The sequence below is a fragment of the Cetorhinus maximus genome, chromosome 3, assembly GCF_964194155.1.
Source record: "Cetorhinus maximus chromosome 3, sCetMax3.hap1.1, whole genome shotgun sequence".
NCBI lineage: Eukaryota > Metazoa > Chordata > Chondrichthyes > Lamniformes > Cetorhinidae > Cetorhinus > Cetorhinus maximus.
This window is the reverse complement of record NC_135881.1, coordinates 146,130,393-146,149,697: the sequence shown is the minus strand read 5'-3', so window position 1 is coordinate 146,149,697 and position 19,305 is coordinate 146,130,393.

Sequence of the window (19,305 nt, the reverse complement as noted above, 5' to 3'; positions counted from 1 at the left end):
CCTATGTCTGTGTGTGAGCAGCTAATCATAGAAATCCAGAACTCAGTGTGTATGGCCTGTTTAAGTCACTTGCAAGTACGTTGAATCTGCTACCAATATGAGTTTACCAGTCAGAAGGTTTCAGGAAGGAGCAATCAATGCTAGGTCAGCACGCCATAATACACTGATCAATGGAGCATTGTTCTACGGTGTAGCCAGCACAACATTATTGATGAGCCACTTATTTTTGTTGTGGCTAGGCCAGTATTTATCACCTATCTCTAATTGCCCTTGAAAAGGTAGTGGTAAACTGCCTTCTTGGACTGCTGCAGTCCATGTGGTATAGGTACACTCATAGTGCCGTTAGGAAGGAAGTTACAGGATTTTGACCCATTGACAGTGAAGGAATGGACAATATAGTTCCAAGTCAGGATGGTGTGCACCTAAATAAGTAATAAAAACAGAAAGCTCTGGGAATACTCAGCAGGACTGGCAACATCTATAGAGAAAGAAAGAGTTAACGTTTCAAGTCGAATGTAACTCTTCTTCAAATCTGCAGGAGCGTTGAAATGTGGTGGATTTTATGCCGTTGAAAAGGAATGGGCGGAGGAAAAACAAAAGGGAAGGTCTGGAATAGGATAGAAGGTGAGAGATTAAATGACAAAGATATCATGGAACAAAGGCAAAGGGTGTGGTAATGGTTGTTGGAAAAAGACACAGCATTTGTCGAAAGTGAGTGTTGAATACAGGACAATGAACAGCTCTGCCCAAAAGCAAAAACATGAAAAACAAGATCCAGACTGGCACAAAGCAAAAAGACAGAATCAAAATTGAGGATGGAGTTCAGGGTCTGAAATTGTTGAATACAATGTTGAGTCCAGGAGGCTGTAAAGTGCCTATTCCAAAGATGAGGTGCTGACCCCAGAGCTTGCATTGAACTTCACTGGAATACTGTCGCAGGCCAAAGACAGAAAGGTGGCAAAATAAAATGGCAAGCAACTGGGGGCATGGGGGAGGTGTTCCGCAAAGCGGTGACTAAATCTGCATTTGGTCTCTCCAACGTAGAGGAGACTTCATTGTGAGAAGTGAATACAGTAGACTCAATTGAAAGGAGTGCAATAAATCGCTGCTTCACCTGGAAGGACTGTTTGGGTCTTGGACAGTGATGAGGGAGGAGATAAAAAGGGCAGGTGTTACACCTCCTGTGATCACAGGGGAAGGTGTCATAGGAAGGGAAAGAGATGTTGGGGGTGATTGAGATGTGGACCAGGGTGCCACAGAGGGAGCGGCCCCTTCAGGAAGCTGACGGGGGGTGACGGGGGGAAATGTGTTTGGTATGGCATCATGCAGAAGGTGAAGGAAATGGGAGAAGATGATCCTCTGAATGTGGAGGCTGGTGGAAAGTGAGGATTTGCAGTTCTGGAAGAGAGGGGGAGGGGTGAGGGCAGAAGTGCGGAAAATGAGTGGGACACGGTTGAGGGTTCTGTTAACAACAGTAGGGGGGAATTCTCAGTTGCGGAAAAGGAAGACATATCAAAAGCAATGTTATAGAAGGTTGCATCATCAGAACAGGTGCGATGGAGACAAAGGGTGGAATTTTCCGGCCTCTTTGGCATCGGCATCACAGCGGGCGGCAGGGGGACAATAGGGTAAGAAGGCCAAAAATCTGCTTCATGCCGGTGTGAAAGCAGAGTGGGATCATCCAATGATGTTCGCCATGGCAGAAACACCAATCCCACTGGAGGCTGGTGTGAACCCCATTTGCATCCCGGTAATGGGGTGCAAGATAAAGCCCGACCAGAATCGTTGCCCCATCCCCGATTTACCGTTATGGTGGCAGGAAAACGCCGGCCCAGAATATGTCCGGACAAGTGTGACATGCAGAAGTCGGGACTTACCGTTAGAGCCTTGCTCAGGTCGCAGACATCTGAGGAGCAGAAGATGCTGGAGCCCTACACCCACCGGACCCTGGAGGAACACATGCATCACATGTTGTGTGGGTTCTCATACACATGGCTCTGCCGCGAAGCAGCTCTCGGAAGGTGGAAGGTCTCTGTTGATGCTTCAGGCCATCACGGTCTTGGCCATTGGCTGCTACAGATGATCGGCGAAGCTGGGGAGAGGAAGGTCTAGCTGTGAATGAGAGAGGAAGGTGTACCGGGGAGAGTGGAGGGGGAGTGCAGGGTGGGTGAAAGGAACGTCTAGGTGTGACAGGAGGGGGAGGTGTACCATGGGGAGTGTGGTTGGGAGGGGACAGCATGTTCGCCTGGACAATCTGGAATGACAAGGGTTCGGATTGGTAGGTGACAGTGAGGAGGTGGAAGGTGATGCCAGGTAGTCGACAGTGACGGGGGAAACGGCATGGGTGACTGGAGGAGGGGAAAGGACAGGGGAGCTGATGAGAAACTTACTGACAACGATGGCTGTCGAAATCAAAAGTGAGCGGAGCCTCGTCTTGGACAGGCACAGCTGCTGCATGGGAGTGTGATCAGTGGGTGGGCGGAGATGCAGGTCAGCTCAGATGGACAACTGAAAGTGAGCCTCAGCAGGCAGCATTGAAAACGCTCGGGACAGTAAGATGAGTGTGATGGATGCAGGCTCTGCATGCATGGGAGAGGGTTGCATGAGGCTCCGAAAGGCCCTGCCACACACACTTCTCCCTCCAGAATCACTCATGATCCAGCTCTGTGCAGCTGAACTGCTAGTGGGGGGGATGCAGTTGGAGGACCCAAGGAGCCTGTAAATGAAGCTGAAAAACAACATTACACATTGTTCAGTGAAAGTGAATATATTTTCAGATTATAAAGTGACAAAATATGTTCAGCCATGCAACAACTTGTGATCAGAATTTCTTAACTTTTCTAGGCCTACCACTTCCAGGTGCTGCCCTGACATCTGCAGCAGGGGTGGAGATAGCCTGTGCAATGGTTGGCTCTGTTGCTTCTGGTGACTTCAGCATGCATCCTCTCGAGAGCCAAGGCCTTGAGGGCCCCGGCTTGCTTTGGCTGTCCTCCTGTGGGCCAGTTGTTCTCTCTGCAATGGCAGAGGATGAGGTTGAGGGGGTCACAGGTGAAGGGGACTCGGATGGAGTGAACAGCCTCTGAGATTTCTGAGTGGATTATCCAGAGGTGTCCAGCTGCCGCTGCTCCTTCCTCCAGGTGCCTGAAGGCCCTGGCCTGACTCCTTGAGGGGAAGGAGCACCTGGAGGGGCATTGAGGTTCCCCGTTTCTCTCTTGCATTGCCTCTGCAGGAATTCACCCATGGCTAACGTGATGGAGTGCAGGTCTGCGCCCATCTCCGCATTCTGCTGGACCAGGGTCTCCATGTCGTCCACCATCCTTCCCATGGAGATGTCCACGCGCACACATGTGGGCACCACTTCATCAGAGAGCAGGTGGATGCTCTCCTCTGACTCATGTACCACTCTGTTGAGGGTTTCCAACAGCTCTGTGTGATGATTCCCCACCTACTGATGACTCTCCATGATGAATTGGAAGGTGGAATCCAGGGTCTCATCACCTGACTCGGACCTCACAGATGCCTCTTGCCCATCAGCCCTCCGAGTGTCAGGGAGCTTGGCTGAACCTGCCTCCTCCTGCTGCAGATATGTGTCCGTGCAGTGACCACCAGATTGTGAACCCAAGCCTGCTCTAGATCTAGGTCCCACCGAGGTGTGTGTCTCTGCGCTGGTGGAGGGTGTGGATAAGCACTGTGATGGGTCTTCCAGGCTGCTTATTTCCAGCTCTTCAATGGAGGAGGTGTCCTCTTCACTGGAGGTGAGGACCTGGATGGAGCTGAGGGATTGTCTGGCTGAGGGTGTCAGTTGCTTGGCAGAGCTCCCTGTGAACCGAAGTAGAGATAGTTAGTGTATGGCAGCAGAGCCAAAAGCAGGAGAGAGAGCACTCACAGTTGTATTGAGAGAGGGATAATGTGGTGCAGGATTCTCACATGGGTGTTTACCACCGGCCTCACCGTTGCTGCAGGCAGGGTTCACATCCTCACCAGTCAGATCCACCCCCAACCTGGGACTTCTCCCTGTTGTTGTGACCTAGCTTCTCCAGCATGGAAACAGATGGAGAGAGTGTGAGCAGGACATATGGCACTGCATGGAATGTTTGTGTGGTGAGCGGAGCCATGGACAGGATGAGGACGGGAGCTCCAGAGGATATGAGCCTGATGGAGATGTGAGGGTGTGTGTGAGAGTTCGTGGTGTTGTCTCTTGAGGTGTGAGATCCCTGTGGATGTGTGATGGGTTTGTGAGTGTGTGAGTTGAGAGTGATGAGGTGGTCGACTTACCTTAGCGGAACGGATGAGACCATTCATCCACTTCCTGCACTGGATGGCCGACCTCCTCTGTGTTCTAGTAGCGCTGGCCACCACTGCCACCGCCTCCCAGGCTGGTGGACCTCCTGCGGCCAGAGCTGAGGTAGAGGACATTGCAGCGGCCTTCCACTGTGTTCAGCAGGCGCCCCAAAGAAGCGTCATGAGATTTGGGGGCTGCTGTCTTCTTTGCTTTTGCCTGGAAAAGCCCTGGTCTAAAGATATGAAGTAGGCTGCGCTCTGGTGTACTTTAAATATGGCATCCGGAGCAAAGAAGTGCAGATGTCACAGTGTGGCGGGCAAATACAAAGCCCACCCGCCAGCAATCTGGAGTGCTTCTCATGAATGCGTTATTAATGAGGTGGAATGCGCTGGAAATGGGACAATACAGCATGAAAACCCACCATTGCGGCTGCTGTGTAAAACGATTGCTTTCATGCCCACTACCGCACTTAGTGCAAATCTGGGACGATTCCACCCAAAAAAACTGTGAGAATGGAACAGAGTCCTTACGGGAGCTAGAGTGTTAGGAAGTGTAGTTGTGGTAGCTGTGGGAATCGATGGGCTTAAATATTAGTAAACAGCTTATTCCCAGAAATGGAGACAGATGTCGAGGAAGGGAAAAGCTGGAGATGGGCCATGCAAAAGTGAGAGAAGAGTTGAAATTGGAAGCAAAATTGATGATGTTTTCCAGTTCTGGGCAAGAGCAGGAAATTGCACTGATAAAATCATCAAAGTACTGGGGAAAAAAATTGTGAGGGAGGGCCAAATGATACTGGAACAACAATTAAATAAGCATATGGTACAGCTGCTTTCAGATTCTGAGGTCAAATTGATATCACCATGAACTTAAATATGAAATTAAATTCTTAGTTTAAGACAAGCATTGAAGAAGCTAATGGTGCATGGGATCAAGAGAAAAACTAGCTAACTGGTTGAAAAGTGCTTAGTAATCAAAGGCAAAGGTTGACGGACAAAGCTACATCTGGGTACAAATGGCTGGTGGGGTTCCACAGAAATCTGTTCCACTGCAGTTACGGCCATTCATAGAATGAGCTACAGCGCCAGATCAATAGAGTTGGGAATATCAGTCACATTCAAAGAGATACAGAAAAAATAACCTAGATCCTCCATTTGGTTGTAAGAAAGACGGAATTACAATGGTCAGGATTTCTACATTGCAGAATGTCCTCCAGCTTTTGTACTAGCAGTTGACAAATTCAAAAAATGTTCAGAATTTTCTTAAAATGACACCTAAGCTCGACAATTAATTGCATTTTTATCTCGTTAAATTATAAATGTGCTCTCTTCTGCCCGTAGAAACCATAGATACCAGGGTAGAGCAAATACCCCTTGAGCCAAGGTGGTGGAGTCGGGGAGGGGGGTTGGGGGCAAATCCCTGCATAAAACAGAAAGCCTAAAATGGCTGAAGAATTCATCCAACCAGTGCCTATTTCATCCGAAAGATCCAACAGGGTAATGTAAATTAAGTCATTCTGAAATATTAATGGACATTGTATTGTAAAACATAGATTTTAAAATAAAATTAAACAATGGGACAAAAGATGCATTCATATTCCACATGTTTAGAGTCCATATGAAGTGTAAACTGATAGTATAATCAGAGCAAATTGAGCATCAAAGACAGTTTAAAAATAAGGGGTTGCTCATTTAAGAGAGAGATGAGAAAATGTTTTTTTCTCAGAGGGTCATGAATCTTTGGAACTCACCTCCTCAAAAGGCAGTGGAAGCAGAGTTTTTGAATATTTTTAAGGCAGAACTAGATAGATTCTTGATAAACAAGGGAGTGAAAGGGATCAAGGGTAGGCAGGTATGTGGAATGGAGGTTAGAATCAGATCAGCCATGATCTTATTAAAAGGCAGCGCAGGCTCGAGGGGCTGAGTGGCCCACTTCTGCTCCTAATTTGTATGTTCATACGTAACTAACTATGAAATTAAGCAGAGTGAGACTTCCTGCTGTGGGAATCTTCACTTTGCTTCCTCTGATGTTAAGTCAGGGCCTGATGCTGAATTCAGACTACATTTATACTGTAACTTCAGTGTCAATACAAACCCCCTCACACTGAAGTATGAAAGCTCCCTAAACCATTTTCAATAAGGATTTGATTAAAGAGCTATTGTCATCCTGGAAAAAAATACTTTCTAATAAACAGATTTAGCCCACAGCCCAAGAACTCCTCTAAGCTCAAGCATTATGCTTTTACAAACCACTTACCTGCATTGTGATCCTCTTAAAAAAAGAGACAGCAAAATCAATTCTCTCCATGAGAATGAAGGTACATTTTTTCCAGACCAATTTTCATACAACACGCACATAATTAGCTACAAATGGGATAATTTGGTTGAAGTCAGCTAGCAGCTCATTCATAAGGGACTTTTCAAAGTGGCTTCATCAAGTTAACAAGTTACTGAATCATTGCCTCCTAACATCATGTTGTTTGCAACCGACTCATGTTTCAATGTCTTGGAAATTAGATTTTATTTCTGCTCCATTAAACACACATAGAATGAAAGTACTGGAATGTTGTTGCCATAATATCCAGTTTTGAATGTTGTTCTTTTGGTTTGGTTTGTTTCCACTTCAAGAGCATTTATGCATGACTGATGGAATGTCTGCAAATTGTATTAAGGGAAATGATGAGAGCTGCTGATTTCTGATTATTTAAAACATCAAAATTGGATTTTAAAATGGTTTAAAGTGGTTTTCATGGCTCTAAACAATTTAGCACATAGTTTTCACAAGTTCCTATCACTGTGACAATCATCCAGTCAAGGTGTTGGAAAGGATTTATTCATTAAGGACTGAGAAATGAAAATTGTTCTTAAAGACGTAGGCTGCAAAATTGGGCTTCGTAAAACTTGCAGTTTTGGCGCTACAGGTGCTGCTTTGATACTAAATTGGCATCCATACTGCATGCTCACACATCTGGCACATCCCATATCAAACTGTAGCTTAATGAGGACGTTAAGCTGAGTGTTAAGAATGTTCACTAGATGTATGCCCAGGAGATATATTAGTGAATGTATAATACAAATTTGACGCTAGCGCTGCCATTTTCAGCCTTTGTCGCTCCAGCTAATGCCCTCTTAATCTTGCACAGTTGAACATGCATTCAGCAGCAGAAAGGACTCCCCTGCCCCAACCAAAGCTATTTAAAGGGGTAACCACTCTCAGGTTAGTTGCTGATTAATTTCTACTGGCTCTGTTTGACTCTGTAGAAGTACTTGCCAGCATTGCTGCAACTTGGTGAAGTTGACAGGTGCTGTAAGTGGAGAAGACCTTGGTTCTGACTTCAAGGCCAGCGGGCACGGCGGGGGCGGGCGCGAGCAGTCGGGAAGCCGACCACCGCCCTCGATCAGGGCCGGACCGCAATTTCACACTGGCTGACCAATTAATTAATTAAGGCCTGCCCAGCGTGAAACGCGCGCTGCAGTGCTCAGCGCTGCCTGTGTGGGGAGGGAGGAGGGAGAGGGGGGAACCTCACGCATGTGCGCAAGTGCATGCAGGAAAAGCTCCCTGAGACACAGAGCTGCCTCAGGGAGCTGAAGGTATAAAAAATCAAAATAAATATTTTAACATGTTGCAAAACATGTCCCCTCATGTGACTGTCACATGAGCAGGGACATGTTATTGATGAAAAGTTAAAATTTTAATTTTATTTTTAATTGCTGCCTGTGGATGAGGTTTCCTAAAAAATGCAAAGGCCGCTTGGCCTGTTCGCCTGCCCGCCAGCCGTAAGGTTGGATGGGCAGCGAAAAATTATATTTAATTGGTACTTTAATGGCCTTAATAGGCCTGTCAATTGTCAGCAGACACACTGCTGACTCCCACGCGCGCGCGCCAAACAAAATATGGTGCAAGTGTGCGATGACGTTGGGATGCTCACCCAACATCATCATACGTCATTTTCCACTGATTTGGCCGGGCGCGTGCCCGCCCGCGAGGTAAAAATTCTCGTCCAAGGGATCTAGCCAGGTCACTTTCCCCTAATCATGGGTGCTATAATTACCACCCCCCTTTGGCTTGCAGAGAGAGAGGGAGATTGAGAAAAGGCAGCACAGGAGAGTGGCAAAAATAAACATTGGTCCCTTAAGAGGCAGAGACAGGAGAAATTATAATGGGAAACGAGGAAATGGCAGAGATGCTGAACTAATATTTTCTGTCTGTCTTCACAGTAGGAGACAGAAATTACATGCCAGAAATAGAGGGTAACCAAGGAGATAATAAGAGTGAAGAATTTAACGTAATTAATATCAGCAGAGAACAAGTATGGGGTAACTTAAGAGACTAAGAGCCAACAAATCTCCACGACCTAATGGCCCTTACAACCTAAGGTTACAGAAGAGGTAGCTGCAGAGATAGTAGATATAATTTTCCAAATTCTGGAATTCTAGATTCTGGGATGGTCCCAACAGGTTGGAAGTTAGCAAACATAACACGGCAGTTCAAGAACAGAGGGATAGAAAAAACTGGGTGCTACAGGCCAGTTAGCCTAACATCAGTTAGGGAAAAATGCTAGAATCTATTATTAAGGAAGTCTTAATGATGCACTGAAAAAATCACAATATGATCAGACAAAGTCAACATGGGTTTACAAAAGAGAAATCCAGTTTGAAAAATTTATTAGAGTTTTTGAGCATGTAATAGTGTAGGTAAAGGGGAACCAGTAGATATAAAATACGTGGATTTTCAAAAGGCATTCGGTAAGGTATCACACAAAAGGCTAATATGCATGATGCATGCACATGGAGTAGGGGGGTAAACATATTAGCATGGATAGAGGACTGGTTAATGGATAGGAAGCAGGGAGCAAGGATAAACAGGGCATTTTCAAGGCGGCAGCCTGTGACTAGTAGAGTGCTGCAAGGATCAGTGCTGGGGCCTCAGCTATTTACAAACTTTATTAATGCCTTAGATGAAGACTCCAACAGTAATGTAACTAAGTTTGCTAACGGTACAAAGCTAGGTAGAATGTAAGCTGTGTGAAGAACACAAAGAGGCTACAAAGCGATCTCAAGTTGTCCAATGAATGGGCAACACGGAGACAGAGTATAATGTGAGGAAATGGGAGGTTATTCACTTTGGTAGTGAGACAAGAAAAGCAGAATATTTTTAAAAGTGTGAGTTTTCTAAGCCTTGATGTTCAGAAAGACTTAGGTATACTTTTCAGTGTTGATGTTCAAAGAGACTTGGGTGTGCTCGAGAAGGAACACAGAAAATTAACATGCAGGTACAGCAAACAATTAGAAAGGCAAATGGTATGTTGGCCTTTATTGCAAGGGGATTGGAGGACAAGAACAAGAAAGTCTTGCTACAAATGTACAGGGTTTTGGTGAGACCACACCTGGAATACTGTGTGCAGTTTTGGTCTCTATATTGAAGGGAGGATATACTATTGGAGGCATTAAACCAAAGATTCACTAGATTGGTTCCTGGGATGAGAGGGTTGTCTTATGATGAGATTCTGAGTAAATTAAGCCAATATGCTCTGGCATTTAGAAGAATGAGAGATGATCTCATTCATACAACATTCTGAAGGGGTTTGACATGGAAGACACTGAGATGTTGTATTCTCTGGCTGGAGAATCTAGAACATGGGACCACAGTCTCAGCATAAGGGGTCAATAATTTAGGGCTGAGATGATGAGCAATGTCTTCACTCAAAGGGTTGTGAATCTTTGGAATTCTCTGCCCCAGAGCTCCATTGCTCCATTGTTGGGTATTGAAGGCACTGACACAGTTTAGGTCTCTCAAGGAATAAAGGGAGATTGGGAACAGGCAGATGGTGAGGCAGAAGATCAGCCATGATTATATTGAATGGGGGAGCAGGGTCAAGGGGCTGTATTGTCTATGCCGGCTCCTACATCTTATTTTCTTATGTCCACAGAGGGGAGGCGCAGGAGAGGAGGATTTTTGGCAGGAGTCCTTACAGGCTTAGGGTCTTCTAGAAACGTTTCTTTTTATTCAAATAAGCTAGATGCAGTGCGTGCATTGTACTCACAGAACCCTACCAGCTCTTGCCACCAGATCTGCAAATTCCATACAGGGCAAGGTTGACGCTGTCAGTGGCTGTGAAGGTCGCTGTGGCCATGAATCTATTCACGTCGGGATCCTTCCAGGCTGGAGCATGCAACTGTAATGTTCCAGTTCATTGTCCACTTTTGCATAAGAGAGATGTTAGACCCTCTTTATGCAAGGAGATGGGATTTCATTGCACTCTCTCTGAACATAAAGAATTAGTGGACCGTGCATCTGGCTTTGCCAGAAGAGCAGGTTTCCCCATTGTGCAGGGTGCCATTGACTGCACACTATGGCTTTGTGCACGCCACATCTAAATGCTGAGATGTACTGCAGCTGCAAAGGTTATTGCTCACTGAATGTGCAGTTGGATGGAACCATGTTGGTGAATGCCCAAAATTCTGATAGCAGTCATAATGCTTTCATTCCACACCAATTGGCTGTTCCCTCAGTATTTGAGCCACCACATTAAACCATAGGGTGGCTGCTGGGTGACAAAGGGCTAACTGCTTGACACCTAGCTCATGACTCCACTCTGCAACCTACCCACATGTGGTCAGCCTATATTGAGAGCCATGCTGCCACATGAAACATCATACAGCACACCATTGGGTAGCTGAAGCAATATTCCATTGCCTGGAACACTCTGGAGGAGCCCTGCAGTGGTGCAATAGCAACAATAACTTCTACTTATATAGTACCTTATACATAATAAAATGCCCCAAGATGCTTCACAAAAGTATTATAAAGCAAAAGTAGACACTGAGACGCAGAAGTCAACATCAGGGCAGAGGGCCAACGATAAGAGCAAAATACTGCTGATGCTGGAAATATCCAGCTCTGAAGAAGAGTAATACAGACTCGAAACGTTAACTTTGTTTCTCTCTCCACAGATGCTACCAGACCTGCTGAGTTTTTCGAGCATTTTCTGTTTTTGTTGCAAAAGGCCAACGATTTGGTCTCAAAGTTCCAAGAAGTGTGTTAAAGGAAGAAAGATAAAGATTTGGGGAGGTTTAAGGATAGAATTCCAAGCTTACAGCCAAGGCAGTTGAAGACATGACAATCAATGTTAAAGCAATTAGATGCCCAAGAGGCCAGAACTGGATTGGGGCAGATATCTTGGGGGGTTATGAAGCTAGAGGAGATTAAAGAGATAGGGAGAAGTGAGGCCATGGAGGAATTGAAACCATAGATGAGAATTTTAAAACTGAGGTCAACAAGAATAGGGCTGATAGATGAACAGGACCAGTGCCAGTAAGGATACCAGCAGCAAAGTTTTGAATGACTTCAAGTTTACAGAAGATAGAACATGGGAGACCAGTCTGAAGTGTGTTGGAATAGTCAGGTGTAGAGGTAACAATGGCATGAATGAGGGTTTCAGCAGCAGCTGAGCTATTGAAGGGGTAAAGTTAAGCAATGTTGTAGAGATGAAAATAGGCAGTCCTGGTGATGGCATGGATATGTATTTGGAAACTCATCTCGGGGCAAGTATGACATTAAGGTTGTGAACTATCTGGTTTAGTTTCAATCAATTGCCAGGGAGTGGGATGAGGTCAGTAGCTAAAGAACAGAGTTTGGAGCAGAGACTCATGTGCAGGGCCTCAGTCTTCCCAATATTTAATTAGAGGAAATTTCTGCTCATCCAATAGTGGATGTCGGATAAGCAGTCTGATGATTTAAAAACAGTCAAGGAATCAAGAGAGGCGGTGGTGAGTTAGAACTGGGTGTCATCAGTCTATATGTGAAAACTGACGCTGTGTGAACGGAGTAGCAGCATGTAGATGAGAAATAAGGGGAAGCTAAGGAGAGATCACTGGGAGACACCAAGGGTAGCAGTGTGGGAGCTGAAGAGGAGCCTTAGCAAGTGATACTCTGGCTAAGATTAGATAAATAAGCATGGAACCAGGCAAATGTAGTTCCACCCAGCTGGATGACAGTGAAAGGCATTGGAGGAGGATGACATGCTCAACCATGTTGAAGGCTGCAGGCAGGTTAAGAAGGGTAAGGAGCATGGTTTATTTTTCTCAGTTACAGAGGATGTCATTTGTGACTTTGGTAAGACTGTTTTGCATTGTCGTGAGGTGGATACCTGATTGGAGATATTCAAACATAGAGCTTTAGGAAAGATAAGCCCAGGTTTGGCAGGCAACAACACCTTTAAGGACTTTGGAGAGGAAATGGAGCTTGCAAGGATGGTGAAGTCAAGGGGTCATCTTTTTGAGGAGTGGGTGATGATGACAGGGATTGGGTGATGATGACAGGTTTAAAGGAGAAAGGGACTGCACCTGAAGTGAGAGAGCTGTTGACAATAGGACTGTTAACAGGGTGGTCCAGATTTTCCACACCCACCCACCGCCACGATCTTCCAGTCCCGCCACAAGATAATGGACTTCTGGCTGGGGCGCTGCCTCGCCCGCAGCGGATCCCACCCGCAACCGGACCGGAAAATCTCAGCCTGTGTCCCAACTGATGCTGGTCTACTGCATGCTCTACAACTTGGCCATCGTGAGGCCACAGACTTGTCACCAAAGATACAGCAAGCAGCTCAGGAGCAGGAGGAAGTGAAGGTGGAGGGAAAGAATGAGCAGGAGGAAGGGCGGGGGGTGCAACCAATATATCACCTTTCCAGCTGGGCTGTCTGTGATCGTCTCATCTGACTATGCTTCCACTGAACACAACCTCAAATTCCCACTCCAAAACAGTCTCAGATATTAGCATCCCACTGGTACAGATCATCACACATTTGTCCTGGCTTTAAGGCTGAAATAAAAACCACCACAAAATAAACATTCCAGATCAATCTAAATCAGTTATCTAACAAATCATCCAATATTCCATACAAAAGTCAATTCATTAGCCTTCATATTCCCTTCGTCCCTGTCTGCAGATGCCTTTGCCTGTCCTAGTGCTCATTTGCAGTACTACTCCGCTGGCTGCAACATGGCTGGTGGAAGGCTGCTCACTGTCAGGGAGTGGTGGGGGGCGGGGCGGGGGGACTACAGATGGCCTTGAAAGGTGCTCGTGAGCAGCTCTGGGGTTTTAGGATCTGATTTTGGACTGCACCACCTTAACATGGGGAGCAGCATCTGGGCTGGCTGGTTGAGGGGCAACAGTAAGGTGAAGTGGCAGTATGAGCACAAATGCTGTCACCCTGAGAGAGGACAGCAAAGCTGTTGACTCCAGTCAGTGACTTGGTCTCGAGTCTGACTCAAGTCACATTTGATTGACTTGTGACAATTTGGATAAAATTGACTTGGTGACATTCCTCGGCTTAAAAAAAAGTACTTTTTTTTCCCTGCACCATAAAGTTGATCGACGTTTTGGTACAAACCACAATATATGCAATTCAGCACAAGGTTTATTCTCTCCCTGCCTGATCCCACCCATTTCCACTGCTGATTGGCTGCTTTGGAAATTGGACTGCTAGATCCACAGCAATGATTCGTCGCACAGCTTGTCGATCAGTGACAGTCCAGGTGCCAGATGCCCCGTTCCCTCTTTTCTTACCAACCTTGTGTGAAGAGAAGTCTGTATCAGCAGCAACACCCGAAGGTAAAGGATGCAATTCCAACTCAGGACTCAAATAAAGGGTTTAGGCCCGGTTCCCCCACCCCCAAAGCCCAAACACAAAAGCTCTCAGTGGCCACACCCAACACTTCCATGACCACATCCGACCATTCCTTGGCCACACCCAAATCTTCCATTGCTGCTCCCCAAACTGATCCTTCCATGGTCACATGCATGAACAAGAGAGAGGGACAGGAGAGAGGGTGAGGGGAATGGGGCAGGGGAGAAGGAAAGGGGAGAGGCATGGAAGAGAGGGATTGGGGAGAGGTACGTGGGAGAAGGTAGGGGGAGAAGGACAGGGGAGAGGGGCAAAGGGGAGGGACAGGGAAAAGAGACAGGGTAGAGGGATGCAGGAGAAGGGCAGGGAGAGGGACAAAAGAGAGTGATGGGGAGATGGATAGGTGAGAGTGATAGGGGAGAGGGACAGGGAGGGGGAGAGGGGCTGGGTAGAAGGGCAGAGAGAGGGACGGGGAGAGGGGCACAGGAGAAGGACAGGATGAAGGGACAGGGAAGAGGACAGGGGAGAAGTACGGGGGGAGGGGTAGGGAGAGGGACAGGGGAGGAGGACAGGGGAGAGGGACAGGGGAGAGGCGCAGGGGAGAGGGGTGGGGAGAGGGACGGGGAGGAGGACAGAGGAAAGGGGCAGGGGAGGGGGCAGGGAGTGGGGCACGGGAGACAGGCAGGGCGGAGGGACAGGGGAGAGGGATAGGGAGAGGGAGAGGGGCAGGGAGAGGGACAGGGCAGAGGCGCAGGGGAGAGGGGTAGGGGGAGGGACAAAGGAGAAGGAGAGGGGCGGGGCACAGGGACAGGGGAGAGGGACAGGTTGAGGGATGGGGGAGAGGGACAGGTTGAGGATGGGGGAGAAGGACAGGGTGAGGGGCATGGAAGAGGGGCAGGGAAAAGGGGCAAGGAGAGTGGCAGGGGGAGATGGGCAGGGGGGAGGGACTGGAGAGAAGGGCAGGGTAGAAGGGCAGGGAGATGGACGGGGGAGAGGGATAGGGGAGAGGGAAAAGGGATAAGGATGGGAAGATGGACAGGGCAGAGGACAGGGAGAGGGGCAGGGTGGAGGTACAGAGGAGAGGGCCAAGGGGCAGGGACAAGGGAGAGGGACAGGGAGACGGACAGGGAGACAGCTAAGGGGCAGGAATAGGAGAGAAGGTAGGGGAGAGGGGTGGGGGAAAGGGGTGGGGGAGAGGGGCAGGGGAGAGGGACAGGAAGAGGCACAGGGGAGAGGGACAAGGGAGAAGGATCATGGAGAAGGGACTGGGACAAGGGAATGGGACAGGGAGAGAGTCAGGACAGAGGGTGAAGGGGAGGGGTGAGGGGCAGGGAGTAGGACAGGAGAAAGACAGGGGCAGAGGAGTGGGACAGGAGAGAGAGGGACAGGGGAGAGGGGCAGGAGAGCCCCTCAACACACATAAGTGAAGCCGTGACAATGTTAGTCATGGCGGCATCATCATGATAGCATCATCGTGCACCCTGACCATGCTTGACTCAGTGACAAGATGTTGTCTAATTTAATATTTCTCAAGTGCAACAGTTTGTCAAACTATACTGAACAGGTGTCCAGCATGTACAATAGGGTTTTTAATTTTAACAGTATTTTTCAGTCAATTGAGCAAAGGTGAAATAATGTGGAATGTTTGTGAACAAAACAATTGGGTTGAATATTATAAAATTAAATGTGACCCTTCTTTTGCCTGGGGTGCCTTTGTTCAGCAGAGAAAACATTAGAATTAGAAGTGTGATGTAACAACATGGTTTGCAACACATATTCAATTTTATCAGTGTTAAATAGCTCATTTGTAATCAAAAAATTCATGTTGTTTTAATGTCACTAAAATATTCACTTTTGTAATAGGGTTTTGATTACATTTTGTACTTTCGACAGTTTGACGGTGAAGAATGGGTGAGTCCATAGGATGTGTATTTTCAAATACATTCAAACAACAATGTGACTGAGACTCGGCTTGCTCACTAAGAGTGAGAGGACCCATTACTGGCTTTCACTTTCAAAAAATGACTTGTGAATTCACTTGGTGCAAATTGACTTGGTTACAACTCTAGAGGATAGTGGGTTCGTGCTCTGCGAAGCCATTGCCTGTCACCAGGGGCAGCATCTCAACAATCATTGTAATCCATTGGAGAATAGGTAGCTGTGATCCCCTGAAAGTCCCTTTGAACACAATGGCAGCGATCTGAGCCTGGAGGCAGCTTCTTACTCCAGCTCAATCTTTGCTGGAAATGCACATGTGGATTCTTGGATTTGCAGTTAGCAGTGATTACCTTCACATAGCTGGCTAATATTCACTGCTATGGTTCACACATAAATAATGGCCTTTTGGCCAAGGGCAACAACTATTCGCGAATTTGTCCCTCAATAAAAAAGTCAACAATATCATGTGTTAAGCAAGGGGAAAATTGAAGTAATTTTTTTTAATGAATCATTACTGGGTCATTTATCAGAGAGATAGCAAAACAATTACTTAATGTGTTTTTGTGAGCTCTATATTGCCTTAACAGACATTACCAGAACTTATGAAGAACATGGAAAGACCCCAGATAATTATTAATTATATATTATTTGCAGTGAGTTATATAATTCCCCCTAGCTCTTTGAAAAGGACTGCAACAGCCTGACAGATTCATAAAAATGCTATATAAAAGCTGCATAATTGAAGAAATATCATATCTGGATCATAAATAATCTCTAAAATAAAATTGTGCATGATTCCCTGACAACAAAGAAAGAATTTGTCTTTTTCTTGTGCCTTTTACATCATTGGGATATTCCAAAGTGCTTTTTAGCTAATTAAGTGCTTTTAAGTGCAGCTGCTGTAGACAATTTGCACAAATGGAGGGATAACTGTTGGCCAGGATCCTGTGAGAACGTCATGTCCTTCTCCAACTGAAGTCTAACCAATATAGGTACCAATTCAACATCGCGTCCTTGTTATTATGTTCAATCCTCCAATCTAAAGCTCCAGGATCCTATTTGTCTTTTTATGGCTATTTAAACTTGCATGCACGAATCTGCACCTGCATAACTCTCTTCTGCTTAACTCAATTATGAATGTTGAAAGTCCATATTGTCCTTTTTCTGGAGTTTTTGTATGGAAATGCACTTTCTACATATCCACCTGCCTTGCTAACTTGTCTATGTCCAGCAAAACTCTTGCATTCTTCCTTATAGTTTGCCATGCCCCATAATTTAGTACCTTCAGTAAATTTCAATATGATTCTTCTGATGTCCATGTCTGGCTCATTCATATAAGTGGTGAGCATAAATACAGATCTCTGGAAAACACTGCTACACACACACTACCTGCCCCCAACTTGCTTCTATTCAGGTAACTATCTTTCCCATTAATGTCATTTTGATAATGTCTTTTTACTCCACTTTATCAAGTGTCTTCTCAAAGCCCACATATAAAAGCCCACATATAAAACATGCACTCCACACCCTTAACACAATCTTTGATTTCTCCAGAAAATTAAATCCTATTGGTGAAGAGCTTACAAATACATTATTGCTGAAAAAGACATGCTATTGAAATTTTTTGTCTTGAACTTGTCAGGACAGATTTGCAAGAATACAAGACCTCAAAGGGAACAACATTGTATACTGCATGAGAAGAGGCGTGCTGCTTGGTTGGTAAGTGGACTCTGATTGGTAGAGGCATTGCCCTGGAGAATGCACCAGGATAAAGTTAACTGCAAGGCTTTTGTTTAAACTCAAACCAAGCAGGTCAACTCTGATTGGTCAAGGTATTGCCATGGGGAATGAACAAGGGAATGGCTGGCCCCAAGCTTTTGTTCAGTTAAAAAAGGCACAATACGTAGACAAGTTCTTTCTGGTTGCAAAGAACAGGACCCTGTGTGTGAATATATAAAGCTTCTAACACACATAAGTGAGCCACACTGCAAGCCCGACTGACAATCTTAAATTGGATGTCAGTGTAATTCTTAGTACAATCTGGATTGTTCAGCAAGTGTTGTCCAATTGCAGAATCACATCTAATGTTGGTTACTTTGTTCTGAATTTTGCAAGCATGAGCTAGTTGTGTATGGTCAACACTTTGCCTGTTGTGAACAGGCGAAGGGACATGCTGTTTGATATAATCCACCACTGGGACATACAGCCTATGTACCAGACACCAGACCGGCACTGAAATTTATATACCACATTACTCATTTGTGTGGTAGGCAGAGTGTCTTTTTGGCTTGATGGCAACATCCTGTTAGTGGCGAATACCACTTGTGTTGCTACTGCATAGTAGCAGCATGAATTGGCTATCTTCACCTGTTGCTCAAATTTTTGAGATGCCTTACACTTCCGGTGTAATCTGATGTAGACTGGGCACTTTTCAGGACTGGAAGTGGCGGCCTTAGATCCATTCATGGGCTTGCGTGATATAGAGCGAGCAATGATCTGATCAGGGTAGCCAATATCTGCAGCTTGGCTTTGATATGCCCTATTTCAGCATCAAGTTTGCATGGTGAACAAATTGCTTGGGTCCTATTTACCAGGTTGCTAATAAAGCCAATCTTGTAGCACATGGAACTGTAGGAACCCCAACACATATATTGATCAGTGAATGTGGGCTTGTAGTAGAGAACCCCCTGGCAGATTTCTCAACTAGCACATTGAGGAAAGGGAGCTCATTTGATTTCTCCATTTCAACAGTGAATCTGAGCACAGGATGGAGCCCAATAAGGTGCGTAAGGAAATTCTTACATGCAGCTGCAGATTCAAATATAGCAAACATATCATCCATGTATCAGAAATATGCAAGGGGTTGGAGGTTAGGGGTCAATCCGTCACAGACACATTTCTCATGGAAACTGACAAAGATGTTGGTGAGAACTGGGCCTAGAGGGGATCCCATGGCAACATCATCTATTTGGACATTCATGTTGTCGTAAACGTATCTTTGATGGAATGTCCCCCTAACCTCCTACCCTTTGCATATTTCTGATACGTGGAGGTCCAGGTAGCAGCATTAGAAGTGGGTCTCTACTCTATTGTCACTTGGCTGGCTGAACATGATCACACAGTCGCCTGCCAACAAATGAATGGGCAGAGTGGGGTCCGTCCAATTGAAGAGCGGAGGCAGGCAACAAGGCGCCGATGTCCCTGCAGATTCTCCACTAGGCCGCAAGGGAGAGGCAGGAGGTCTTCTTCCAAAAGGACGGCAAGAAGACGCCCCCGCTGCCTGACCAAGGAAGTATGGACAGAAGTAGCAGTGGAGGTCAACAGCTGCTCCTCGAACCTGGATGCAGTGCTGCTAGTGGGTCAATGATTTCCTTCACTCCACCAAAGTGAGTTCCCCATACCACGTTCCTCTTCAGGAATTATGTGCAGCAATGTGAGAGGTAAGGAGGGAGTGACCACCCAG